This window comes from Petaurus breviceps, unplaced genomic scaffold (assembly GCF_028583685.1).
Source record: "Petaurus breviceps papuanus isolate PSGF00001 unplaced genomic scaffold, PetGlider_PUasm1.0 90895, whole genome shotgun sequence".
NCBI classification, from domain to species: Eukaryota; Metazoa; Chordata; class Mammalia; order Diprotodontia; family Petauridae; genus Petaurus; species Petaurus breviceps.
Window position 1 is genome coordinate 22,028,359 of NW_027187372.1, and position 27,451 is coordinate 22,055,809.

The 27,451-nt window shown below is 35.1% G+C and overlaps 1 protein-coding gene across 4 annotated transcripts in view; it reads right to left on the bottom strand.

The window, feature by feature from the left end:
- DENND1B (DENN domain containing 1B) overlaps positions 1–27,451 on the bottom strand; it is a 373,059-nt gene that overhangs the window by 275,569 nt on the left and 70,039 nt on the right. The window lies entirely within an intron of this gene.

The following is a 27,451-nucleotide window of genomic DNA, read 5'->3' on the forward strand; positions in this document are numbered from 1 at the left end:
GAAATGAACTAGTAATTTAAATTAACCCTTGCTCCTCATTTAGGCTCTAAATTTATAGGTTTTTAAAATCTGATGACTCCACTGATATAAAGGAAAGATGAAGTACTTAATTCTTAACCAGTATTAATTTCTCTGATTATTTATCTTCAATTTTTATCCTTCTAAAACAAATGTCAAAGAATTCCAAGTATGCTTCAATGGGGATTTAACAAAGGCTAATGAGTTACTTGAAATGCCTTCAAAACTCTAAGATATAACCAACAGTTATATGAAGAATCACCGATGGACTAGAGATAGAAATTTAGCATCATTCATAGCAAAAACATTAAGTAGTCAGAAATCTGTCTGGACACATAAAGAATCAAAGGAAATGTAATTCTACCCCCTACTTTTTCAAAAGTAACATTCTCTTTTTTTTCCCATATTCTACAAACTGAATTATAAAAGGTTTTAGTTTATTGTTGCTGTTTTGTCCTCTCAATAAATACATAAATTTTCAATATGATGATATAGAAGAAGAGCTGTGCCCAAATAGATATTTTATTAGATATGATATTCAAAAACTTTAATTTCAAACATAATCACCATGTAAAGGGAAAAAAAAACTTTGAATTTGATCCTTTTTTCTCATCTTAAAAAAGAAGTGAAATGACAAAAGTTCACATCAGTAATTAATAACCTGAAACATCTTAGGATCAATTAAGGCTAATTTTCCAAAGAATACGATAGCCAATCTGTATTCCTCTGTCTTATTTCGTATTGATTTGGCATGATTTAACTTCAAAGTATATTTCTTCACTTTAAAACAAAATAATTTCTTACATCAGTATATGTGACTACTTTCTATCTGAAGGATGAGCTGACTGTCCAGAATACAATGTCTTTTAGGACATTATTTTACTTGCCTTAGGTCTAAAATAGGTCAGTCCAAATCAAATATAAATGTTTACAAAATGAGAGCTATTAAAACAAATGTTTACAAAATTAAAAGTTATGCAAATCTACATAAAATATTAAACATTACCCTGAGAAACCAAAAAAAAATCCCCAAAACATTCTAACCAAATCACCAATTGACTACAAAAAGTTCATCACTTATCTATTACATGAATTAATTTTCTCCAAACTGAATCTTTAAAATACCCCCTCAGTCCTCCTTGAAATGCACAACATTTTAGACTATTCTTCATATCAAATTTCTTCAATTTAAAATTTCCTTAAATCTACTTTCAAGATATTTCCATGCCCTTTCTGGGTTTGGGGTTTGTGTGTTTAAATTCCAAGTTTTTGCCTCTTTTTAACAGAACTAGGCTTGATCTGTAGGACTGTGTGTATCTCAAATTCTGAAATTTGTCTGTTTTTTGCACTTCCTGTTTTCAAAAAGTCATATGACTAAAAATACAAAAAACTGTTAGAAATATAATATAGTCAAATACATATTTCTGTACTTTCTTATTAAAATAAACTTTTCCTTCTTCACCCACCCAAACAAAAATGACACAATCATCTGGGTCCATAATTTTAAACAGATTACGTTTGTTAGAGCTTTTGGGGTTAGATTCAGATAGCATCTGACATCTTTGTGGCAACTTCTCACAAATACTGCAGAGGAAGAAACAAAAGGGTACTAAATCCAAAAAAGGGAGAATAATCCGATTCTGCAACTTTATGCACTTTATTGAGATTTACAAAGACTGAATTTTTTTCCCCCTGAGGATTACTTTCCAGACACTCCATCTGATCTCCCAATGTTAGGTCAATTTTATGCTGATTTTATGGGTGAGAGGATGAGAATTGCTGGCAGAAATAGCTGTTGCCAGTGATGACTGATGTATACAAGATTTCTCGAATATCCTGTGTCTAATAGTACTTCAAGAATATATATGCCATTATCTTAATTATTTTTTTTAATTCCCATTGATAGTATGGAAACAAACTGAAAATATGAAAACAGGTAATATAAATTTGGATGTTTTAAAAGGAAAAATTAAATTGTGTTATTTACAACTTAAAAGGATACATATTGAGGAAAACATTCAAATTAATGTCTGCAACAAAAACATGCATGTTGAACTCAACAATGTTTTTAAAATTTTTAAGTAAAAATATACAAGTTGATACAAAGATTTATCAGACATTAACAGAATTTACATCAAAAATCAGAAACAAAAAATCAGTTTTCGACATGGACTCAGATCATTTTCATAATTTGGAAGAGAGTGAGAGACAAAATATATTTCAATGAAGGCAATATGATATCTTCCACTAGCTAATTTTCTAATAAATGTCATTCTATTATATACTGAATTTCTAAAAGATATTCTCATATATTTTCTTGTAATGACCTACAGGAACAGGTTGGATGAGAGAATTTCTAAGATTCTTTTTAACTTTGAGGTTCTGTGATTCTATTTCTTTCCATAACAAACAGTTCATCAATATTCCTCAAATAAATACAAAAGCAACAATAAGCTTAAAATATTTTAGTGACTTAATAGTATAATAAAGTCTCAAGAAGAGGGTATATTTGCAGAAAGAATAAAAATTGTTTACTTTTAGACACTATATTACTAAAGGGAATGTACATTTTTTCAAGCAGGATGTGATTATAACAATGGATGGAAAATATAGTTTGGAAAAGACAGAATTTACTGGGGGAAAAAAAATCATCCCATAAGTTGACCATCATTTCTACTAGTCTATGTGACATTTCTGAATTCAAGATGTGAATATGTACACACACATACATGTAACGTTAAATGTCCCTATAACATATATATAATGAAATTTATATCTACATGTGTGTTCATGTGTATGTATAATAGAATCACCGAATTTAGAAAATAGAAGGAACCTTAAAGATCCAACTCAACATGCTCATTTTATGTAAGACAAGGGTGAAGATAAGAAAAATAATTTCATGGGACTGTTGTAAACTAAAAGTAAACAAATAAATTGAAAAAAAAAAAGAAAAATCATTTCATTAGCCCAAGTTAATAGAGATAATAAATATAATTTGATGACCTTATTTTGTGGGCCAGCAAGATTAGGGTTTGTGTCCTACTCAGACATTAGGAAGTTAAATGATTTGTCCAAAGTGCCACAGGTAATAAGGGCAAACCAAAAGAATGACCAATATGACACTGATAACTTATTCTCTACAAGGAGGATTAAAAAGAACCACTGTCTCCTCTTTTTCAAACTGAAAGAAACTGCTAGATCAACAAAATGCAACCAAGATAATATACCTAAGTTTCAACAGGGTATTTTAGATTACAGCACAATTAGGAACTTGTTGATAAGTTTGGGATAGGTGGATAACCAGTGCAAAGGAGTACTAATTAATAGCTAACAGTCCATGTGGATAGTTCAGTCCTTGACTTGGTCTTGTTAAATATTTTTATTACTATTTATAAGAAAGCACATATAACAGATTAATCAAATTGCCAACGAATGTCAGAGTGAGTATTCATAAAATATCAGCAGGTTGCAACAATGGGCCATATCCAACAAGATGAAATTTAAAAGGTATCAATGCAAAGTCCTAAACTGGGCTTCAGAAAGTTAATTGAAGAGATGTCACTAGAAAAAAAAGTCTAATGAAAAAGACTCTAGGTTTTTGGCAAAATGAAATCTCCATACAAATTAATAGTGTGATCTGGAAGCCAAAAAGTTAAAGAGACAACAGAAGTATTTTCTCTGGAAAGAAGGTAATAGTTCTACTGTACTTGTGTCCTGATCATATCCCATCTGGAATACTGTGTTCCAGTTCTAGGTTAACATATTTCAATAAACCACTAATAAATGGGAAGATTGTATCCTTAAATCTATGAAGGAATGTCATGCAGAAAGAGTAAACTTGCTTTTCTTGGACCCACTAGGATCAATGGATAGAAGTTATGGAGGCAGATTTCTATCCTATATTGAATATAAAGGTGATATGTTTGCAGCAACTAACTAGAACCGTCCAAAAATAGAATGGGCTACCTCTGGAGGTAGCAAATTTCCCATCACTAGTACAAAGTGAATTCCTATTTAGGTATAGTTGTGAACTACATGGCATCTTAAGTATTCCAATTCAATGTCTACAATTGCATGGCCTCTTTAAGTAGTTGGATAAGGCTGCAGCAGGTTCTATGAGTTTCCCTTCCTCAGGTAAGTTCTGAGGTACTATATAGGGAAAGACATTTTGAGAAGAACCTGTAATGCATGGAAAGGACCCACAGTGGGTCTCTGAACTAAGTTCCTTCCTTAAATCTGATGTATACATATCCATTTTGGGGAGGGGGTTGGGGAAGGCACTGCATATCCTAACTTTTCCATAGAAATTTTAGCATGTGATATTCTTATTCAAAAAGTTATGGGATATGGGAATTAAAAAATGTTTTAAAACCAGTGGTAACAATTAATGCCATCACTTCCCATACCTTCTTCAAAAAGAGATCAGTTTCTTCTCATAAAAATGTAAAGATTCCCTAGAAAGATCACATCTAGGTAGGGGTGGAGACATAGTTGTTTTTTTTTTTAATTGATTATTCTTGAATCAAAGCTTCAAGGGGTGAATCCCCTTGAATCCTCTACATCCCCTTCGTGAATAATCCATTCCTTAGGGAAGAACTTCAATTTTGTTTTATGATACACAATCCCTTCTTTTCCCCCTAAAATGGATATATACTCATAGAATGTTACAACAGAATGGTACCTATTTATGGGTCATTTAATTTAATCCCCTTGTCTGCATTAGAGAGTATGAAATGAATTGTAGCTCAAGGTCACACATCTTGCTAGTTGGCAGAGCAATGACTGGAAATCTGATTTCCTAATTCTTATTTTGTTGCTCCTTCTTTTATGCACTAATTAAGTAAATTTCATAGGAGTGTTACAGTAATAAACAGACACCAAAATATTAGCATGAAATATTGTCCTTTTCAGTCATAAGAACTAAGTTCAAGTCCCACCTTTAACACTAGTTGTATAACCCTGGACAAATCTGAACAGAAATCAGAGTATGACCCTAAGTATAAACTCTTTCTACCTAGATCTGGAAGCAATCAAAAGAGAAAATTCTGGGAAGATAAATGAGGTAGAGCAATGGAAAAGCACATGGTGGGTGAAAACAGATTATGGAATATTTTCAACAATGACATAGACATGTATAAGGAAGAAGATAAAAGACATCAAACACATATATAATCAGGAGAGGAGGTTAACCAGTCATGTGACTAAAGAATAATCATTTAGGCAGCCCAAGAACTGTAATGTTATCCATGAAACAGTCAAAGATTCAGAGAACAGTCTTCAAAGACTTGAGCAGATCTCTAAGATTTATTGGACACTTTCAAGAACTGCATACAATGAGAGGCATCAATAGATTGTGATCTGTAACTGGATAGAGTAAGCAAACTGATGAGAGCTCAGGATTCATCCAAGTTATCAAGTCACCTGAATTTAATATATTTTCTCTAGGCTAATAGGTTTTGTAATTGCTTCTTAAGGCACAAAGTAGCACTGGCTTATTCCTCAGAAGCCAATGAAAATAAACATCACACAGATTTTATTTAATAATGAAAATATATCATAAAGAGGCATTTTAGCACCTATCAGATCTAAAGCACTTTGTTGAAACTGTTTTTAAAGGTTTTAAGATATAGACAACTGACCCTCTGCCTATTTCTTCCAAGATGATTCTTTGACCCAAGAACAAAACAGTTATAAAAAAATAAAATAACATGAGCAAAAAATAACTATTTTCACTGCAATCCATATGTATAAAAAAAAAATTATACCTAAACCTTTTCGGTCTAAAGACCCCTATGGTGTAGTAAAAAATTCAGGCAAATCTCTCTAATCAAATCACCTTAAGAAATGCCCATCCAAAAAAAAATTTGTAAAAGGTAATAAAAAAGAATAAAACTGTTGTTGATGAGATAATAGTAAAGGATTATGTTTGTTAATTACTAATTCATATTAAAAATTTTAAAGATTGCATCTACTACAACATTAACAAGAAACCAAAACCAAGGGGAAATGAAATTTTAAAGAAATTAAAATTAATTAATTTAATTAATTCAAATTTAAAATTTAATTAATTAAAACACAAAAATATGGACATATAGGTATAAAACTTTCTCAGGCTTTTTTTGTGTAACAGAAAGCACATGTACATGTGTATATGTGCACACATACAGACACACAATTTGTATTCCAGGTCCAAAGAAAACAGGTATGTTCCTATACCTTCTCATTTAAATTATTTATATATGGTAAAACGTTTTCTCCCAAACTTAAAGAAGTAAGGCTGAACAATAGGTTTAAATTTAAAGAATTGAAGAGCTGCCCTTGAAACAAGTATACTTACTTTTAAAGTATAAAAAAAGTGATACATTTTGTACAGATAGAAGAATTATTTAGACCCAATTAAGCTACCTCAATTTACAAGTGAAGAAAATGATGAGATAAGTGAAATGAAAAGATGAAGTGAGCTAGGTGGCACAACGGATAAAGAGCTGGGCCTGATGTCAGGGAGACTCATCTTCCCGAGTTCAAATTTGGCTTCAGACACTTATAGCTGTGTGACCCTAGACAAGTCACTTAACCCCATTTGCTTCTGTTTCCTCATCTGTAAAATGAGCTGGGGAAAAACAATGACAAATCACTCCAGTATCTTTGCTAAGAAAATACCAAATTGGATCACAAAAAGTTGGACACACCTGAAAAAAAGACTGAACAAAGTAATTCTCACTGTCAATCAATCTGCTTTCTAATCAACCACAATACATTTCATATCATAACATAATACAAAATAAAGCTCTCCTACAAGCAGTGTCAAACAGTAAAATGAGTTTTGCATTAGGAGTCCAAAGACCTGGATTCAGATTTTAGTTCTGTAACTTACCATCTGTAACTTCTGAGCCTCTGTTTCCTCATCTCTAAAATTATCAAGACCATATCAAAAGTTAGTAACTTTTTTTTTGCATCATGAATCCCTCTGGCATTCTACTACACTCTTTGGGCTCCTTCTCAGAATAATGTTTCAGGGACAGCTAGGTGGCACAGTGAATAGAGCACCAGAAGGACCTGAGTTCAACTACGGACAAAGACACTTAACACTTACTAGCCTTGTGACCTTGGGCAAGTCACTTAACCCAAATTGCCCTGCCTTTCCCCCTCAAAAAAAAAAACCAAAAACAGAATGTTTCATTTTTTAAAATTCTTAATTGAAGAAAATATTAAATTTCAATTAGAGGTTAGTGAAATTTAAAATGAAATTTTTCTCCATCTAAGTTCACAAACTCCTGAAAATCTATGTATCACAAGTTAGGAATCCCTGAAATAAATGGAGTTTGAGGTGTCTTCAAGCTCTAAATCTATTAATACTACTTTATTCATCTCTAAATCTATAGCATCTCAGTACATGATAGTTTAAATATATTTCAAACTCTAATCATTTCTTCAAAATTGTTTTCCTCTGCAAAATACCTCATGCAGATATACATATAGAAAATTACTAATTTGGAAGGGAATTTTTTAACATCTACAATGAAATGCTGAGAATCTCTCTCATCAAATACATTAATTACATAGATGTAAAAGTAAAGAAATTATTTTAATCACAATTAAGAACAAGAAAAAGTTATCTGGAGGTCTGGAAATAAGATACTCTTTTATTTAATCTTTTGACAATTTTACTCAGGCAAATTCCCTTGAGGAAAACATACACAACACAACACAACACAACACAACACAGATAATTCTAGTTATTTTCACAGCCAATTGCAAAAATGACAATACCTTTCTACCTATTCCATATTGTGTATGTTTTTAAATATATATATAAATATATGCCCCCCAAAAATCAAAGTTTTTCAGTCTGTAAATTTGTGTATCCCTAAAATTATATGTGTGTGCATGTGTGCGCATAGGATGATGATCTCATTACATTTTCACTATTATAAGGGGCTTAAATAACAATTCATCTACTGTTAAATTACTGCTGTTACTTCTGAAACTTAAAGTCACAACCTGATAAGGAATGTAATGGAAAATTCTAGCTTTTCTTCCTTCTTTTTCCATCAACAACTAAACCGCTAAAACCACGACCACATAAACAAATAGTTTAGTTTTTGCTTATATCTTTGTAATTTCTATCTGAGGGATATGATAAAACAGCTTCAAAGAACCTTTTAAAAACTAGTAGGGTTTGTATAGCTGTTTTCTTCTACCTCTTTTCCCATTAAAAAAAGACTCCTATTATAATAAAGAGGGAAAAAAAAAAACCTCATCAATCACCTGATGGAGTAATTCAAAACTTAACCAAACAAGGCTAATGGGTGAGAATTGAATTGAAAACACCTTGACAAAGAAAGCAATTTCTTTTCTTCGCACTCTTCTGAAGCTGTGGGTGATCATGGTAATCGAACCATCAACAGTGAGGGACCATCTGTCCCAAGGGTCTTCCATGGAAGTTTAAAAAAAAAAAAACAGTAGTGAGGGAGGAGAAAAAAAAGAAATGCTGTACCACAGATGTTCAATCTTGATTGAGCTATGACAGGGAGTTTACAACTGAGAATCTATGTTTTGACATTTTTCAGATAGCAATCTTTGAAAGTCAACACAAAAGTTATGATAAGAACAGGAAAGGAAAATAGGTTAATAGGTTGTAAGTAGGAAGAATCACTATTTTTTTTTCTGAAACCAGTGATATTCCTTTTAGTCAGCTGACATCTCCAACATATTATAGATTTGATTATACTTCAAATAAAAGGTACTGAGGAAAACAAACCTATACTGAAATTAACTCTCAGACTATCTCAAGCTAAGTATTGAGACTGGTACAATCTACTTTTTCCTTTTCATGTACCACCAATTATGTTCTACTTATCCCAACTATCAGTATATTATAGCATCAAAAAAAAATTATGTCATTTTTGTGAACACTTCTGAGTAAGTTTAACTCCATGAACAAAAACAATTACAATAAATATAAGTAACAACATAAAAGCTATAAAATATTAGATTAGTTTAATGTCCTATAATATTTGTCTGATTATTTAGCTTTTTAATGGAAATTTTGACAATAAAAACCTTTTCATCAATTTAAACTTACAGGGCTTAATATCAAGTTAGCTTCAAAGATTAACCACAATAATGGCTATATACATTTTAAAGTTAAAATTCAGAGAGAACAATGAAAAAAAAGTAACAAAAATCTTACTTAAAAAAACTTTATAGTACAATAAAATATATACATATATAACTGAACATGATACCCACTGACAAAACAATACTAGAATACCAAAGAAAATTTTCAAAGAAACTAATTCAAAGGTAGTTGAATGAATTAAATGCTACCTATTATATCTAATATGTTAGATTCCAGAAACAGGGATCAGAATGTGCACTTAAATTTATGGAAAGAGACTATTCAACAATTATGTGATAGATGAAGTGCAAAGAAAATATTTTCAAGAGCAAGAATCCTTAATAAAATTACAAATTCTTTCATATCTTCTCTTACCATACAGAATTCTATGAAATATTATCTTATACATAGCAATAATTTTACAGTGTTCATACACATACTGCATAACCCCCTTTTTAATCTTTTCTTTGGAGGACAACACTAACATTTGTTTTATAGCTTAGCATATTATGATGGATTTTTAAAGCATATTGGTTTTTACGCCCAAAAGAACATAATGTAGCCTTTGTATCATATTCTAGAAAAATGTAAGTAATAATAAGCAATGTTATTTAATGAAAAGCTACAGTCTGTGTATATAATCCAGAAGTAAAGCTGAAACTAAGCAACTATAACTTAACAGCAGCAGCAACAAAGAACAGAAATGGCAGAGAGATGAAAAGCTCTTTAAAGAATGTAGACCAAAGAGAGCAAAATGAAATGGGAAAAAGAAAGAAAAAATAATAATATGTACCTCAACATTGAGCAGGTCAAGTCTAGGAATAAAACTGTTATTGAAAGTTCAATGGAAGAAATGGCCAAAAAAGAAATATTTGTAATGTAAATTTCTCACACTAAATCACAGAGAAATTCTAAACTTTCCAAATGCCAATTCAGGCTTACTGATTCTTAAACACTAGCCAAGAGCTAATGACTAATAGATCTACATGGGAATTTACATATATGTGTGTGCCTAGTACAGTGATAGCACATTGGATAGAGCTACCGTGTTTCCCCGATAATAAGACCTATCCCAAAAATAAGCCCTCCCCTTACTGTGTAAGATTCCTCTAAAATAAGCCCTCCCCCGAAAATAAGCCCTATTGAGATTGCTACTGTAGTGAAGGTGATCCCCTGCGCTACACGCTACATTACGGTACCCTCTGTATGCACCGTGCCCCCCCACCGGGTGAAATGCACGCTGCGCTCCGAGCTGCATCCAATCAGAGCTGCAGCAGTGAGCGCGTCATCCTGTTCTTCCCCAGTGATTTGCTTGCTGGCGCCATTAAGAGCAGTGCCACGGAGGAGAGCTGAGACAGGACAACATAAGCCCTCCCCTGAAAATAAGCCCTCTGGTGTTTTTCTTTCCAAAAAAAATAAGAAGACAGTGTCTTATTATTGGGAAAACACGGTAGGTCTGGAGTCAGGAAGACCGGTGTTCAAATTTGGCCTCAGACTCTTATCTGCTGGAGGACCCTGGGCAAGTCACTTAATCTTTTTTTTTTTTTTTTTTTTTTTGCTTTTTGGAGGGAAGGCAGGGGTTGACTTGCCCAAGGTCACATGGCTAGTTTTTTTGTGTGTTAAGTGTCTGAGGCCAGATTTGAACTCAGGTCCTCCTGACTCCAGGGCTGGTGCTCTATTCACTGTGCCACCTGGCCACCCCAAGTCAGTTAATCTTTATCCAACTGTTTTCTCATCTGTAAAAATAGGGATAATAATAGCACCTATAATTAATGTTTTGTTTACATTCTCCTTTGCCTTCTTGAGTCTTCTTCTTTAGGTTCTCAATCCTCCACATTCCTCTATGTCCACCTTATTTGTCCTTCACCATGTTCCTCTTGCTCCCCAGATACAGAATCTGGACCTAGCAATTAATTGTTCTTCAAATTTTCTTCACTTTGTCCCAAATTTTGCTCCCAGGATTGTTTTGAGGATGAAATAAGAAAATAATTGTAAGTACCTGGCATAGTGCTTGGAACATAATAAAGTTAGCTATTATTATCAATATACTGGAAAAAATAGTGGACTTGGAGTTAGAAGACCTAAATTCAAATCCCATCTTTTCCGCTAGTTCATTGATGACTTTTGAAAATTCCCTTAAATTTTCTAGGTCTCAGCTTTTTCAATAAGTTGAGAAAGTTAGACTAGATATATTCTAAGATTCCTTCCAGCTATAAATCTACTATGTATAATATTTTACTTAGACCTATGATTCCATCAGTGTGGGGAGCTCTCTATATAGAAACAGGCCCCAATAGTAAAGACTAGAAATTCATCTGTAACTACTTCTTCCAGGAGGTGCCAAAAAAAAAAAAATTGGAGTGATTTCCCCATTATCATAGTTAGTATATGTCAGTGTCAGTTCTTGAATTCTTCTTAACAAAAAGGTCACTAAGCCAGGTGGTAACTCAAGTATGTGTGTTATATGAATTTATGAACATATCTGAATCATAAGAATTAAAATAATACTACATATCTAAATATTATAAACTATAATTATCAATTAGTTTGCCCATTGTTGAAATAGGATTATTTACAATTAAATAGCTTTAGAACCAAAATGCCAGCATCAATTTCAACTGAAACATTTCTTGATATTTTTGCTTTATTGCATTAAATGATAAAACCTCATCTTCCTTGTGAAAATACATGCTTCTCTCTTTAAGAATACTTTATATCTTTGTGAAATTTTTGTTTAGATGTCCACTTTTAAGGCATTAAAAAAACCTAGAATGCACTGATTCATTCTTCTGAAAATATATTAAGAGCTAGTTTCCATGGAAGAAAAGTTGCTGGAAATGGGGCAAGAGAAGAAAAAAGGAAAAACATGGAGGTGACTTAGAAAGATTTGGACTAGTGATGCAGATCAGAAGTTGAATTTGGACAGAATATATTTAGCAAAAATTGGGACAAACTGAAGAAAATTTGAAGAACAATCTCCAGGTTCAGATTCTACTTCTGTGGAATAAGGGAAGCAGGATGGAGGACAAATAAAGTGGACATAAAGGAGCATGGAGGACTGGTTAGGAAAGCCTAAAGAAGTAGACTCAAGAAAAAGAAGAAGAATATAAGTGGCAATATAAGGTAGGGTGAGATAAAGTAAGTTAAGCAAATTGATAAGGGTGGAATGGTAGATGGGGCAAATTAGTAAAACAGTAAATTGGTCCAAGACTGAAGGGAAGGTGAGTATAGCTGTCACTATAGAATTGCTAAAAAAAAAAAAAATGGTAATTTGAGTGAAGTAGTTGTTATTGAAATATGATAATTAGTTGCAAAAAGTTTTAATTAGGTATTTAAGGTTCAGGTATGAATAGCGCTGTGATATGCCCAATAATAAAATTCTAAAGTCCCACAGAGGGAAACAATTTCAATTAAGAGGGGGAATCGTGGTTTGTCTTAAGCCCCTCATATAAATACACAGGTAACTCACCACCCAACCAGGATTTTAAAAAGAAATATAGGAGAGGGAAGTAAGGCAGAGTAACAGGTGAATACAAGGTGGTACAATACAACAAAAAAAAATGTGAGAAATGCTAAAGTATACAGAATGAGCTAAGTAAGAAAGTTAAAGACAACAAAAAATGCCTTTTTAGTTATATTGGAGGGGAAAGTACAAAAAAAGGGATAAGATCTCTGTTTGAGGTGGATGAGACATTTAATTATAACTGACAAAAAAGATGTGTTGCTACTCTTCTTATTTTCTGCAAAGAAGAGTGACCTTTACAAGAGAAATACAAAATATTCCTAAGTAGTTTCAATAAATAAGGATGGCAATCTCAACCACTCAAACATAACCACAGTGGTTACGTTTCAGCCATAACCAACTTAGCAAGTAAAGGCTGATCTCCTTCAGAAAGAAGGTAAAGGGACTCAGAGTACCTGTCAACATTCCAAATTGTTAGGAAAAATGAAGGGCTCTCTAAAGAAAACAGATGTAAGGCATCAATGAGAAACGTGGAAATTAAAAAAGGGAGAAAGAACAGAGATGAGGAAAGCCAAAACTCCAACTTGTTCCCACAAGAAAACTTATGGGCTGAGAAGTTTTAACCTTTCCCATTCACTTTCTGGAAAAAAAAAAAAAGGTTGTTAAGTCCTGGAAAAGCATATTCTAAGTGAGCAACAGCAGCTTACAGTGAGGATTTGGATATGAGTGAATAAGCCAATCACCGCCAGATTTGTTGCAACAAAAGTGCTTTGCAAACCTCAAAGAACTATAGTTAGTGACAGTGGAGTCAAGATGGTGGAGAAGAAACAGGATTTCCAAGGGGCTCCTGCTCCCACCTCGTCCAATTCATGTAAAAAAATGACTCTAAACAAACTTTTGAACTACAGAACCCACAAAATGACACAGAGAAGCTAATCTCCCTATGAGGCCAGCCAGCACAACGTGTTGGGAGCCAAGCCCAGCCCTGCCCAAGCCCAAGGTTTTGGCCTCAAGGCGGCCACAACCAGCCCCCAGCTATAGGGACTTCAGATCAACAGCAGCTGTGTTGGTTTTCAGAATTATCAAACCATAAATGCTGAGGACAAAGTGAGAGGTCAGTACAGTGTGGACTTTGGGACCTGGGAATTTTGGCTTTTGCCCCAGGGGCAAGAAGCTGCTGAGGCATGGTGGAAGTGCCGCCACTGCTACATGGATGCTTCAGAGCTCCAAACCTGCAGACTGTAGGGGGATCAAGCAACCAGTCTGAGGGATAATCGCTCTTGCTTTAACCTGCTTGGATCTGGACCACCGTCTGGGGTGGAGGTCCTGGGGTGCACGACCAGTGTACTAGAGCTTGGGGAGGCTTCTGAGAGGGTGTAGAAGCAAGCACCCCAGAGTCCCTAGGGTGGCTGCCACCACAGGTTCTTGGATCTGCTTTGATAAAGGAAAGCAACTCAAAATGGGTTAACAAGTTTACTTTAATCAGTCAGACATATATCATTCACCTAGTTCAGGGGAAAAAGGTCAGCACCCCAAACTTCAGAGTATACAGACAGAATTATCAAGACAGAAACAGATCAAGCAGACAGTTTCCAAACTGTCCAACCATTACATCCATACCAAATCAACATCTGGGTTTCAATGCCGGGAGGCTCTGGACAACAGCCTCCCAGAGTTTCATCTGATCAAATCACAGAACATTTCTCAAAGTGAGCCCCAAAACAAAGCTACACATCAGTGCTTATATAGCCTTCGCCTGGCTCAGAGAATGTAACGACCTTATTGACCCACTAGCCAATCAAAAAGTATCTACTGAAAAACAAGCCTCCCACCCCAGGCTCCAAGTGCACTTTAACCTAGGGGCAGGGAAGATCTTTAAATTTACATTCCCATTACAGAGGGCAGCTGACTTAACACCTCCAGCAGCTGAGAAAACCCCAGCAATTTTGGGAAAAAGCTCCCCTCTTTGGTAGCAGAGTTCTACTGTGGTAAAAAGCTCAAAAGTCAAGTAATTGAATGGCAACATGAGCAAGCGAGGGAAGCAAGGCAAGCACAGTACTCCAACTTTGGATTCCTTTTTTGGAGACAAAATGGATCGGGGCATGGAACAGGAGGAAAACAACATGAGTCAGAACTCCTGCACCAGATGCTTCCAAGAAAAGAATAAGCTGCTTACGAGCCATAGAGAGGAGCATCAGAAGGATTTTGAAAACCAAATAAGAGAAGTGTAGGAAAAATTGGGAAGAGAAATGCCAATGATGCAAGAAAATCATAAAATGAGAGTCAACAAACTGACTGAAGAAAATAACACCTTAAAAAATAGACTAACTCAAATGGCAAAAGAGGCTCAAAAAGGCAAAGAGGAGAATGCCTTAAAAAGCTGAATTTGCCAGATGGAAAAAGAATCTCAAAAGCTCACTGAAGAGAATCATTTCTTCAGAATTAAACTGGAGCAAATAGAAGCTAGTGACTTTATGAGAAATCAAGATACTATTCAACAGATCCAAACAAATGAAAAAATAGAAGGCAATGTGAATTACCTCATTGAAAAAAAACACTGAACTGGAGAATAGATCCAGGAGAGATAATTTAAAAATTATTGGACTACCTGAAAGCCATGATCAAAAAAAACCTAGAAATCATCCTCCAAGAAATTCTCCAGGAAAACTGCCCTGATGTTTTAGAACCAGAGGGCAAAATAGAGGTTGAAAGAATACACCGATCACCTCCTGAAAAAGATCCCAAAAAGAAAACTCCTAGAAATATTATAGCCAGGTTCCAGGATTCCCAGATCAAGGAGAAAATATTACAGGCAGCCAGGAAGAAACAATTTGAATATTGTGGAAACACAATCAGGATAACTCAGGATCTGGCAGCTTCTACACTGATGGATTGAAGGGCTTGGAATATGATATTACAGAGGTCAAAGGAGCTGGGATTAAAACCAAGGATCACCTAGCCAGCAAAATTAAGTATCATGTTTCAGGGGGAAATATGGTCATTCAATGGAATACAGGACTTTCATGCATTCTTGATGAAAAAACCAGAGTTGAATAGAAAATTTGACATTCAAATACAAGAAGCAAGAGAAGCATGAGAAGGTAAACAGGGAAAAGAAACCATAAGGAACTTATCAAAGTTGAACTACTTACATTCCTACATGTAAAAATTATAATTGTAACTTATGAAACTTTTCTCAATATGAGAATAGTTGAAGGGAATAGAAATGTATATAGAGATATATAAATATAGATATAGATATTCATATATACATATATGTCTATAAAGGAGGGTATATGGGCAAATGAATACATATGTGAGTATGTGTACATATGTAGACAGAGGGCACAGCACCAGCTGAATAGGAAGGGATGATACTTAAAAGGTGAAATTAGGAGGTGAGAGAGGAATATAATGAGAGGAGATGGGGAGAGATAGAATGGGGTAAATTATCTCATTTAGAAGAGGCAAGGGAAAACTGTTATAATGGAGGGGGAGAACAGGAAGGCAAAAGGGAATAGGTCAACCTTATTCTCAATGAATTTGGCATAGGGAGGGAATAACATACACACTAAAAAGGGTATCTCACACTACAGGAGAGTAGGGGGGAAGGGGATAAGAGGGAGGATGATGGAAGGAAGGGAAGGGGGGGGGGGGGGGGGGGGAGGGAAGTCGGAAGCACCCCCTTTTGAAAAGGGACAGGAAAAAAGTAGAGAATAGAACAAGTAGGTGGTGGGATAGGATGGAGGGAAATATAGTCAGTCTTTCACAATATATCCAGTATGGAAATGTTTTGCATAGCTACTCATGTACAACCTATATTGAACTGCCTATCTGACCAGTAAGGGTGAGTGATGAGGGAGGTAAGGAAAAAAATCTGGAATTCAAAGGTTTAAAATCAAATGTTTAAAAAATATATATTATTATTATTATTTTATATGTAACTGGGAAATAAGATATAAAGGCACTGGGGCATAGAGATCCACCGTTCCCTACAGGAAAGTTGTAGGGGGAATGAGGAAAGATTTGGGGGAGAGGATATTCAGGGATTGCTGTTTTGGGGTGGTGGTAGGGGAGAAAATTTGTAACTCAAAATCTTGTGGAAATGAATGATGTAAACTAAAAAATAAATAAAAGAAAAAGAAAAGTGGGAATTTTAGGTAGAGAAGAAACTAGCACAGAAATGTTACACAAAGGAGAAAGGAAAGGAAAAGGATAACTGTACTATTAGAGCTTAAAAACAAATGTAAAGTTTGTTTGAACAGAAAAGCGATAGATTCTCTGAGAAGAAAGGAGTTTCTTGTCTTCCCAAGCATGTTAATAATAGAACCAGAGAAGCTATCTAGAAGCTAGACAGATCATTCACTAAGGGCAAAAGAAAGAAGGGAATTATAATAATCTGTTGTTCAGTCCTTTTTCAGTTGTGTGCAACTCCATTTAGGGTTTCCTTGACAAAGATACTGAAATGGTTTGCCATTACCTTCTCCAGTTCATTTTACAGAGGAGGACACTATAATGGTAATGAAATTTGAAGATCCCCCCTGCCCCTTAACAAGCCTAAGGGAATTTGAAGATCTTCCCTGCCCCCTAAAAGGCTGAATGTAATCACATGGAGCCTGTGGTGAGAGGAGTGTGCTGAAGGGTGGAGTATAGGCCAGAAAAAGTTGAAAGTCAGAGCAGTTAGAGCTGGAGGGAAGAGAGAATGCACTCAAGGAGACAGCTAGGCTTGTGAGTGTTTGTGGACAGGCTAGAGGATGGTGTGGATTCCTGCTGTGTTATAGTTTATTAACTTCTTGATTACTATGATGGATCTGGTTTCCTGGTGTTGGGAGCTGGCTTTCTGATGTCTGGATAAATGTTTTTCTTCTGTCTTTTATATGGAGAGTCTGTCATATTTTGCAATTCAGAATTAAACCAGCATAGTCACAATCACCATCAATGCTATGAATATTGTGTTGGCACTAGAGACACTGAGTAAATCTCATAGCTAGTATCTTGAGGCCAAGAAAAGTTTTCCTGACTCCAGGCCCACAACTCTCTACATTGGGCCATCCAGCTGCCCAGAACAACAATGGTAAGTGCTAATTCCTCACTCTTGGGTAGAGAGATAGCTATTTGTCAATCTGATAGCAAAAACAGAGACGTTTGTTGTCTTCTTAGGGCTTGTATCTAAGACATAACAAGGGACATTCTGAAATTTATCTAAACATATTACAAATATCCACTTTTGGTGAGTTAAGATCCAAGTGTTTTGCAAATCTAATCAAAGGAGATTTCAACTAAAAGGGATGGGGAAGTGAAAAGACAGTTTATACCCCCAAAGTTAGATAGCATACCCTCAAAGAAGGAAGAAAAATAGCTGAAACATCCAGAAATTCACAGGAAACCAAACCCAAGAAAATAACCAAACCCATGTTTTGTAGTAAAGCAGCAAAACCCAATCTTAACTGTCTATACACAAATTTCCAAAGTGTAAGCAATCAACAATAATAGGTCCTAACAGAAGGGATTGAGAATATTTGTGTGATAATCAAAAGAGGGAGAAAGATAAGTGATTCTTTCACTGGAGTATTACTATACAACATCTCAACAGAAAGAAGAAATAGATGAGTTTAGGAAGCAGATCATAAACCTGGCACAGAGGCATAATTTGGTCATTTCAATTTTCCAGACATATGCTTAGATCTTTCTATTTACTAACAGATAAATAGAAGCTGAGGCCTAGAGAAGTAACTTGCCCAAGCTCAGACAGGGAACAAGGAACAGAGTCAAAATGTGAATCAAAGTCCTCTGACTCTAATATGATCTTTCTATATACCATCCTCTTATGTATGAGTGTGGTGTGTGTCATCTTCATAGTTATTCTCTCTCTGTAGAGACAGAATAGGAAATGAGCTTAATTTGATTCACCAAATATTTATTAAGCACATAAAAAGAAAATATTGTGCTAAATAACAGACACAAAGATGGAAAATAACATGGACCCTGCCTTCAAAAACAGAGGCATTTTTTCACTTGTTCACACATAGAGCATTTAATAAATTGCTGAAATGAATTCTACAAGGAAGGATGCAACATGAGCACAAGCAAAATGTGTCTAAAAAGTCTTAGTGCAGTTTTAATAACTTTAATAGATTAAAACTACACTAAGACTTGGGACATCCTGTATGATACAAAATGAAATGAGGCATCTGGGATTGGAAGAAAAGGAACAGGTATCAGGAAACAGCAAAACTTGAGGAGAGGAAAAACATTCAAGTTGGGGGGATAAGGCAGGCTGATTAAGGGGAAGCTTCTGGTAGGGATGAAATACCACCTGAGAAACTGAATATTGAAAGAAGCTAAAACTTCTGAAAGATAAGGACAATAAACATTCTAGACATGGGGAACAGCCTGCTGAGTTACATGCTAATGACAAAAAGAAAGGCACCATATAAATCAAAATATTTATACCATCACTTTTTGGAGTAACAAAGAATTGGAAACAGATTAGGGAAAGACTAAACAAACTGTATCACATGAGTGTAAAATAATTTACTGTGCTGTAAGAAATAGTGACTATGTACCTGGAGAGGCTTATACAAAGTGATGCTGAGTGAGAAAAGTAGAACCAGGAGAAATTTGTACACAATTACAGACACAACATATGTTTGACGACCAACTTTGATAGACTGGGCTCTTCAGCAATGCAAGGTTATAAGTCAACCCCAAAAGACTCATGATGGAGAGAGATGTCTACATCCAGAGAAAGAACTAGAAAGAACTGAGTTTGAATCCAGATTAAAGCAAACTACCTGATCTTTTTTGTTTTCTTGTTTGATTTTGTTTCCTCTTTCCCACTGTTAATTCCATCTGATAAAATCCTTCTTTATAACCTGACTAATGTCTAAGGTCAAAGTATTTGCAGATCCTATACTTGATTGTATGCCGTCATGGGGCAGGGGGGAGAGGAGGGAGGGAGAGAAAATTTGCAACTCAAGGAATTGTGGAACTGAATCTTGTAAACTAAAAGTAAACAAACAAATTAATAAAGACCAATAATAATAATAATAATAATAATAATAATAAAAGAAGAAAACAGTGAATATGATGATGAATAAAGGAGCACTGAAAGACATAATAATTGATGCAAAGCAAACAATCTACATAATGCCTACAACAAAGTAAAAGGTAAGAGCAACAATAACAACAAAACAAATGAATGTCATTTAATTATAATGACCAACCCTGGCACTAAAGAAATAAGAAAATATCACATTTCACTTATTTGCAGAAATGGAGAGTTATGAATATGGAACACCGCATGCAAAAATCAGAGGTCTTCAATATGTTGGCTAATTTTGCTGACATTTTTCCTTCCTTTTTTTTATTCTTTATTATGAAGGATGGCTCTTCGGGAGTAGGTAGGAAGAATTTGGTAGGAAAACAAGATATCAAAAAATTTATTTAAAAAAAAAGTAAGAAAAATTTTGTCAAGGAATTTAAAATATTCATCACATTATGAATTTCATGCATACAAACTACAATTATTTTCCCTGACTACAGCCATCACCATTAGAGGCCAGGTCAGTCACCCAAGTCATTAACATTAGAGCCACTGCTTCCATAATCCTGCCACTACTAGAGCCCCTAACCCTGCCACCAACTGCTGCAAAAGTAATTACTTATTCCAAAGCACCTATCCCCACTAGAATTCCCACTGCCAATGGTTCCACATCTACTACTAACAAAGCTCTACCCCCACTGAAACCACTGGCCCCATCATTACAGAGATTTCTACTGTTGGAGCTGGAGAAGTTCCCTCCCCCATCTCTACCTCCAACTGCCAGGACATGAGATGAGAGGGTTAGATTTCCCTCTTTCAAATCCTCTAATCCTCTCTCCATAGGAGCCTGCTAACACCTGCCCCTTGTATGGATGCCAGGGCAGAGAAAGATGTTGTTCCCATAATTTCAATGTTACTACATTCAGGAAGACTGAACAATTGATCTGTGAAAAAGGAAGGCAGCAGATGTTACCAATAACTCTAATGAGAACATTAAATTCTTTCCCTATTCTAGGGCTTCTTATAACCAGGCTATAAAAGCTGGACTAATCCAGGTTTCTTAGCTAGTGGTTCTAAATTGGCCCTCTGCTACAACACTGTGTTTTAGGATGGAAAGAAGAGATCCAGAGAAGACCTGTGTGTGGCAGAATAGAGTCAAGTTATTTTTGCATTTCTCTGTACTTTGTGTGTCCCTGGGGAAAGTTTTCTCCAACATGCTTAATGTTTTAAGGCAAGGCATGCACCAAATGGCTTTGGAAATGATGAGGCTGTATCACACAAAGCCATAAAATTCTGTGTTCTAGAAAGCATCTGCAATCTTCCCAGTTTTCCTGAGCATGACTATTCCAAAGGTCACAAGACACTGACAACACTGGCATATAACAAAAGCAGTTCTTCTTTGCCCTCTAATCCTAGAAGGCCTGATAAAGGCCATGAATGGGATGGAAGAACATCTAAAAGCATCAAGGGGTTGATTGACTAAATGGTGGTACACAGAGCAAGAATGTTTCCTAAGATGACTATGGTGGTTCCACCAGTGCCTCATTTTTAGTGGTGCTGCTGCTGCTTGAAGCATCTATTATTTCTCCACTTGTATTCAACAGCAGAAACTAGCCTTCCAAAGCCAGTGTAAACTAGTATTTAAGAGCAAGGGGAACCCTCATTTAGGGAAAATCATGAGAAGAGTGGCTCTAGATTGGGCAGCTGAGGGTACAGGGGAGGCATCTAATACATAATCATCAATATTCAAAAGAAGATTCCCTGTTCTTCTGGAGTACCTATTGGGGTTTATTTCCCCACATATAAAGTAAGGGGGTTGAATAGAATTCTAAGGTCCCTTCCATATCTCATTCTATTATTCTAGATCCCGTGGATAAATGTTACAAGAAAGTAAAAATAAAATCCAGTTAGGTGGCCAGTGAATAGGGTGTCAGGCCTGGAGTCAAGAAGACCTAATTTCAAATGCAGCTTCAGACATTTAGGAGTTGTGTGACTCTGTGGAAGTCAATTAACTTTTTTGCATCAGTTTCCTCATCTGTAAAATGAGTGAAGAAGGAAATGGCAAACCACTCCAATGCCTTTGTCAAGAAAGCTCCAAATGGGGTCATGACAGAAACAACTAAACAACAGCAAACCTGAGTCATTGCCTTAAAGGCAAATTAAATGCTAGAATGCATTCATAAAATCATAGGATCATGGATTTAGAGTCAGAAAGGACCTTAGAAGTCATCAAATTCAATTCCCTCATATCACCAATAAGGAAAGTAAGGAATAGAGAGGCTGAACAATTTTGCCATACATCACACAGCAAGTATTTAAGGTGGGATTTCAACACATATCTTCCTGGTACCAGTTCCAACACTCTACCACATTGCTTCTCAAGGCAAATGTCAAGACGTTTCAATAATAACAACACTAGCTCAGATGAAAATTGATATATATGTACTCTTCAGTCCAGTGACACTGGCCTCTGGATAGTCCACAAACAAGACACTCCATCTCTAAGGGCTGAGAATACTTTCTGACCCCTCCCCCAACCCCTCCATGCCTGGAATGCTCTCCTTCCTCAACTCTAACTACTAATCTCTCTGACTTCCTAGAAGTTCAAAATAAAATCCCACCTTCTACAAGAAGCCTTCCCCAACCACTCCGAATTCCAATATCTTTTTTCTGTTAATTATTTCCTATTTATACTTGTATATAGCTTGCTTTGTATATATTTGAGTGCATTTGTTTCCCCCATCACACTGTAAGCTCCTTGAAGGTAGGGACTGTCTTTTACAACCAAAAAAAAAAAAAATACAAATAGGGATGAATATAAAGTCTTACAAGTTTGTTCAAAAAACCACAGCTACAAGACAGAAGAGGCATGATCGTGATTAGGCAACAGTCTAATCCAATCCAAAAGAGATCTTGGGGTTTTAGTGGATTCTGCTAGTTTAATATGAGTCAACAATATAATGTAGCAGTCCAAAAAACACAATCTTGGGCTACATCAGGAGTAGCTTCCAGAAATAAGGAGATGAGGAGAAGTCTCTCCATACTCTGCCCTACTCAGACCACATCTGGAATAACTGTATTCCATTCTGAAAGTTAAAGAAAGATACCACTAAAGAAAGTTCTCACTACCAAAGTCCTTACTGTCATCAAATAGTTCAACACCATAAACAGATGTGAATTCATGAGTAGAAATGACGTTAAAGAAGATTCATTACTATCTGCATTGCTTCTGAATCCGACCATGGGTCCTCTTTCCATCTGATTTGCAGATGAAGCTTCTTCTGAAGTGTTATTTCCCCCATCCCCATTAAAATGTGAATTCCTTAATAGCAAGAATGGTCTTGCTTTTCTATTTATGCACAATAGTAAGCTCTTAATTTTTTTCATTAATTCATTCATAAGGTAGAAAATATCCAGAGGAGGGCAACAAGGATAATGAAAGCTTAAAGTTGAAGAATTATGGGTGTTTAACCAAAGGAGACATCTTTAAGTTTTCTTTAAACTTTAAGTTTAAGGAACAGCATAGCAGTGTTCAAGTATTTGAAGGGGAAATGAGGAAGATATTAAATTTGCTCTGTTTGACCCTAGAAGGCAAAAACAAAAACAAGTGAAATTAGAACTAAAAGTAGAATGGGCTGGCTTGGTAGGTGATGATTTTCCCCTCACTGGAGGTCTTCAAATAGAGGATGAATGGCCATTTGTTGGGTATATTACAATAGGAACTCCTTTTCAGATATGGGTTAGACTAGATGAACATTTAGGTAACAACTGTACAATTCTATGGTTCTGTGATTTTACAATTTACAAATTTTTTTTCATAATAACTTTTCAATTGAAATAGTAAAAGCATTATTCTTGCCCTTTTATAGGACAGCATTTGGGGTCAAAAGCCCCGGGTTTGAATCCCAATTCTATTATTTACTAATTGTGTGAGCTTTGGCAAGTCACAACCACACATTCCTCAGTCTCTTCATCTACTGAATGAAGAAATCCAATCAGATCGTCTGAAATCCACTTTGCTCTAAATTCTATAATCCTCTGAACCTGAGAGCTTATGATTACAAATCCAAGGTTTGGAGTCATACAAGTAGACAGCTATCATTATAGATAATAAAGCAAAAAGATGACTATCATTATAAATAGGAAATAATGAGATAATTTTCCATTTATAATCAACACTGATCACATTATAACTAGAGTACTGCTATTTGAACCTCTGAACTAGAAAAATATAAAAATCTGAGGATTACAAAAAAATAATTCATAGCTTGTTTCAAAAAACTGCATTGGAAAATATGATGAAGTTTAAATGAATTACGGTTGCAAAATCTGAAGAAAATATGGATAAGAAGTAAATATAATGGTCCAGAAAAATTATCTACTAAATACTGCTCTATGAAAAGCATTTGAAAAACTTGAGAATTGTGATCAACATAAATGCCAACAACAAACCTAGAGAATCATAGATGAAGCATGCTGATTACCTTTCCACAGAGAAATAATGAACTCAACATACAGTTAACACCTTTATTTTCAGACAAGGTAATTGTGCTTTGTTTTGTTTTTCTTTTCTTTGTTCAACTGAGATGAGGGGTAGGAGGGTGGGGGAAAGAGGATACGAACAGAATAGGGGAAAAAAGGGGGGGAAGGAGGAAGGGAGGAAGAGAGGAAGGAAGGGAGGAAGGAAGGGAGGAAGGAAGGAAGGAAGGAAGGAAGGAAGGAAGGAAGGAAGGAAGGAAGGGAGGGAGGCAGGAAGGGAGTGAGGGGAGGGAAGAAGGGAGGGAGGGAGGAAGGAAAAGAGGGAGGGAGGAAGGAAGGAAGGCTGGAAAGAAAGAAAAAAGGAAGGAAGGAGGGAGGGAGGAATAAGAAAAGAGGGACAATGAGGTGTCTTTTATTTAATGCAGATAAGTTAGTAGAAAGAAGGTCAGATAAGCAGGAGAGCTGTGAAAGCTACAAGATGAATGTTATATATTTAAAGAGGAAAAACAAGCTATACATAATAGACATGAATTTCATGTACAATCCCTTTTTTCTCTTCTACTAATGTGTGCAAATGACTTTTATTTGAGGCTTAAGCATTGAATAAAAACACATTTTTCTTCAAGCAAGTGCACTTCACCCTCAAAGCTGAGTAAGATGAAAAGCTGATAAACAATCAGATAACCTGGTTCAAGTTTCAAAATACAGCTTTTCTCTAGAAATAAAGTTTAAATTACTATTTTGCTGATTTTAAATATTAATCTTAACCAAGTTGTTAATACATTATGATCACATTTGTGAAGTAAACATGAGATAGAATTTGTACATTTCTTTTTATGTTCTTGGAGAGTTTAAAAGATTTATTTTTAAGGAAAATTATTATTCACTTGTTTGTTAGAAGTATGTAGTTTTTTTTCCTTATTTGATTAATTAATGCAGAGAAACTAATGAACAAGATATGAAAATAAGTTCTGAGATATTACTTTATTGAGAATTAATATATAATGAAATAAAGGATTCCATTCATACTTAGAAAAAGGAATTTTTGATAAACATTAAAACTCTATGGCATTCAAATCACAAATTTAAATTTTCTCAATCTTCAATTCCCAAACGTCAGATTAAAATCCTACAAAAATTGTCAATGCATTGTCATTGTTCTCTCTATGACCACTCCTTTGTCCTAAAACCTCTTAATAAGACTGTATTAAATCTGTGGACTCTTCTCTATACTCTGTCCCTCTGTCTCAATTATTACCTCTACATAGAAGACTCCCTAATCTGCCCTTCCCTCTCAACTGTTAAATGTTTTCTCAATTCTTATTTACAGGGGACACTGCTGCAGTTTTTAACATTACTGACCATCCCTTCTGTGTACTCTTTTATCCCTTAGCTTCTATGACATTCCCTACTCTCGCTTGGTTGTCCTCATGCCTGTATAACCATTGCTCTTCAGTCACCTTTGCTAGATGATTTTTCCTTGGAAATGGAAATTTCCATCCCTCCCCCCTCCAACTAAGTGTTACTATCCCTCCCAAAAGCAGTCAGTCTCTCTTTTTCACCTACCATCCCTAAGCACTCTCATCCCTCTCTCTCTTGCTCACACATGCCCAACACCCAATCAGGTCTCAGGGGCTCAATTAACATCTCTGCAGATAATACACAAACCTATATGCCTACAACTATCTCCCTTGGGTACTCTACATCACTAGCGTGCTGGACACTTCCAAAAGGATATCTCATTGGCATGTCAAATTCAACATACTTCCCTCTCCCAAATAAACTTATCTTGTTACCACCACTCTTTACTCAGCTTACTACTCCTCAAAACTTCCAAACTTCCCCATTTCTGTTAAGAGTATTTCTATCCTTTCAATTACCCAAGTTGTTTGCATGCTGCCTCCCCTAATTAAAGTGAGAGTTCACTGAGAGCAGGGGCTGTCTTTTGCATTTTTTTTGTATCCTCTCACTCAGAACACAGTGACTGGCACATTAGTACTTAATAAATGCTTGCTGATTAACTGACTGGACATTCAGAAGCTCACTAGCACACCATTTTTCATGAAGTGACATTTTAACTCCTAATACTACAAATACATATTTTGAAATATCTTGAAGAACTCCACCAATAAACTGTATTGGAATCAGGCCATTATTACAAAGTACACTATTGTATACACTCCCCAGAACATAACAATGGGCCACAAAAACTTAACAACTTAAAGTTGTGAAAAGATGTCACCAAATGAAAGGTTCATTCTACTAGCCAAGTGAAATCTGAAGTTTTGTTTTTTTTTAATAGGAGACCTAAAAGATTAGACAAAATGATGTGGGAAAAGGATGAGATACATATATCCCCATCATCCTATCTGCTACTAGAGCTGCAGCAAGGATGTTTTTAATGAACCTAAAAGATTAACTTACATCCTAATACTTTTATTCAACTGTATAAAATTTTTATTTATCTACTGTGCAATTGTTCCACAGGACATTAAATACTAAAAAATAGAATAGCAATTTCTCCCAGTCATCCCTATCTGAATTCCATCAAACAAAATGAAAAACACAATTTTCCTGTAACAACAATAATAGATTTTATAGCACTTTAAAGTTTGCAAAAATGCTTCATATAAATGATGTTCTTTAGGCTCACAATAAGTCTGTCTGGTATGTACTACAGGAGTTATGATCCCCATTTTACAGATGGTCAGATTCAGAGAGATTAAGTCACCTAACTGTAGGAATACAGCTTCTAAGTGTCAAAGGTAAGATGTGAACCCGGGTCTACCTATCTTGCGGTCCATCATTATATTTATTACTCTGTCTCTCAAAAGAATACTATATCCAATATATTTAAATTAATTACAATATTAAATAGATAAAATGATAAGTTTTAGATCAACTACTAATTTGTTAAAGTTAATGCACTCGCAAAGCCCTTCCAACAAATAATAATTAAACTAAATAATTGGAGAAAAATAATTTCTCATGAATAGACCAAGACAATATAATAAAAATGACAATTCTATTTAAATCAATTTACTTACTTAGTACCATATTAATCAGACTACCAATGGAATACTTTATAAAGCTAGGGGGGAAAAGTAAAATTCATCTGGAGAAACAAAGAGTTAAGAATAACAAGGGAATATATGAGAATTAAGAAAGCCTAACAATACCAGATATCAAACTATACTCCAAAGCTGCAATCATCAAAACAATTTACTACTAGGTAAGAAATACAGAGATTGATCAGTGGAACATATTAGGTACACAATTATACAGAAGCAAAGGACTATAATGACCTAATATTTGATAAACC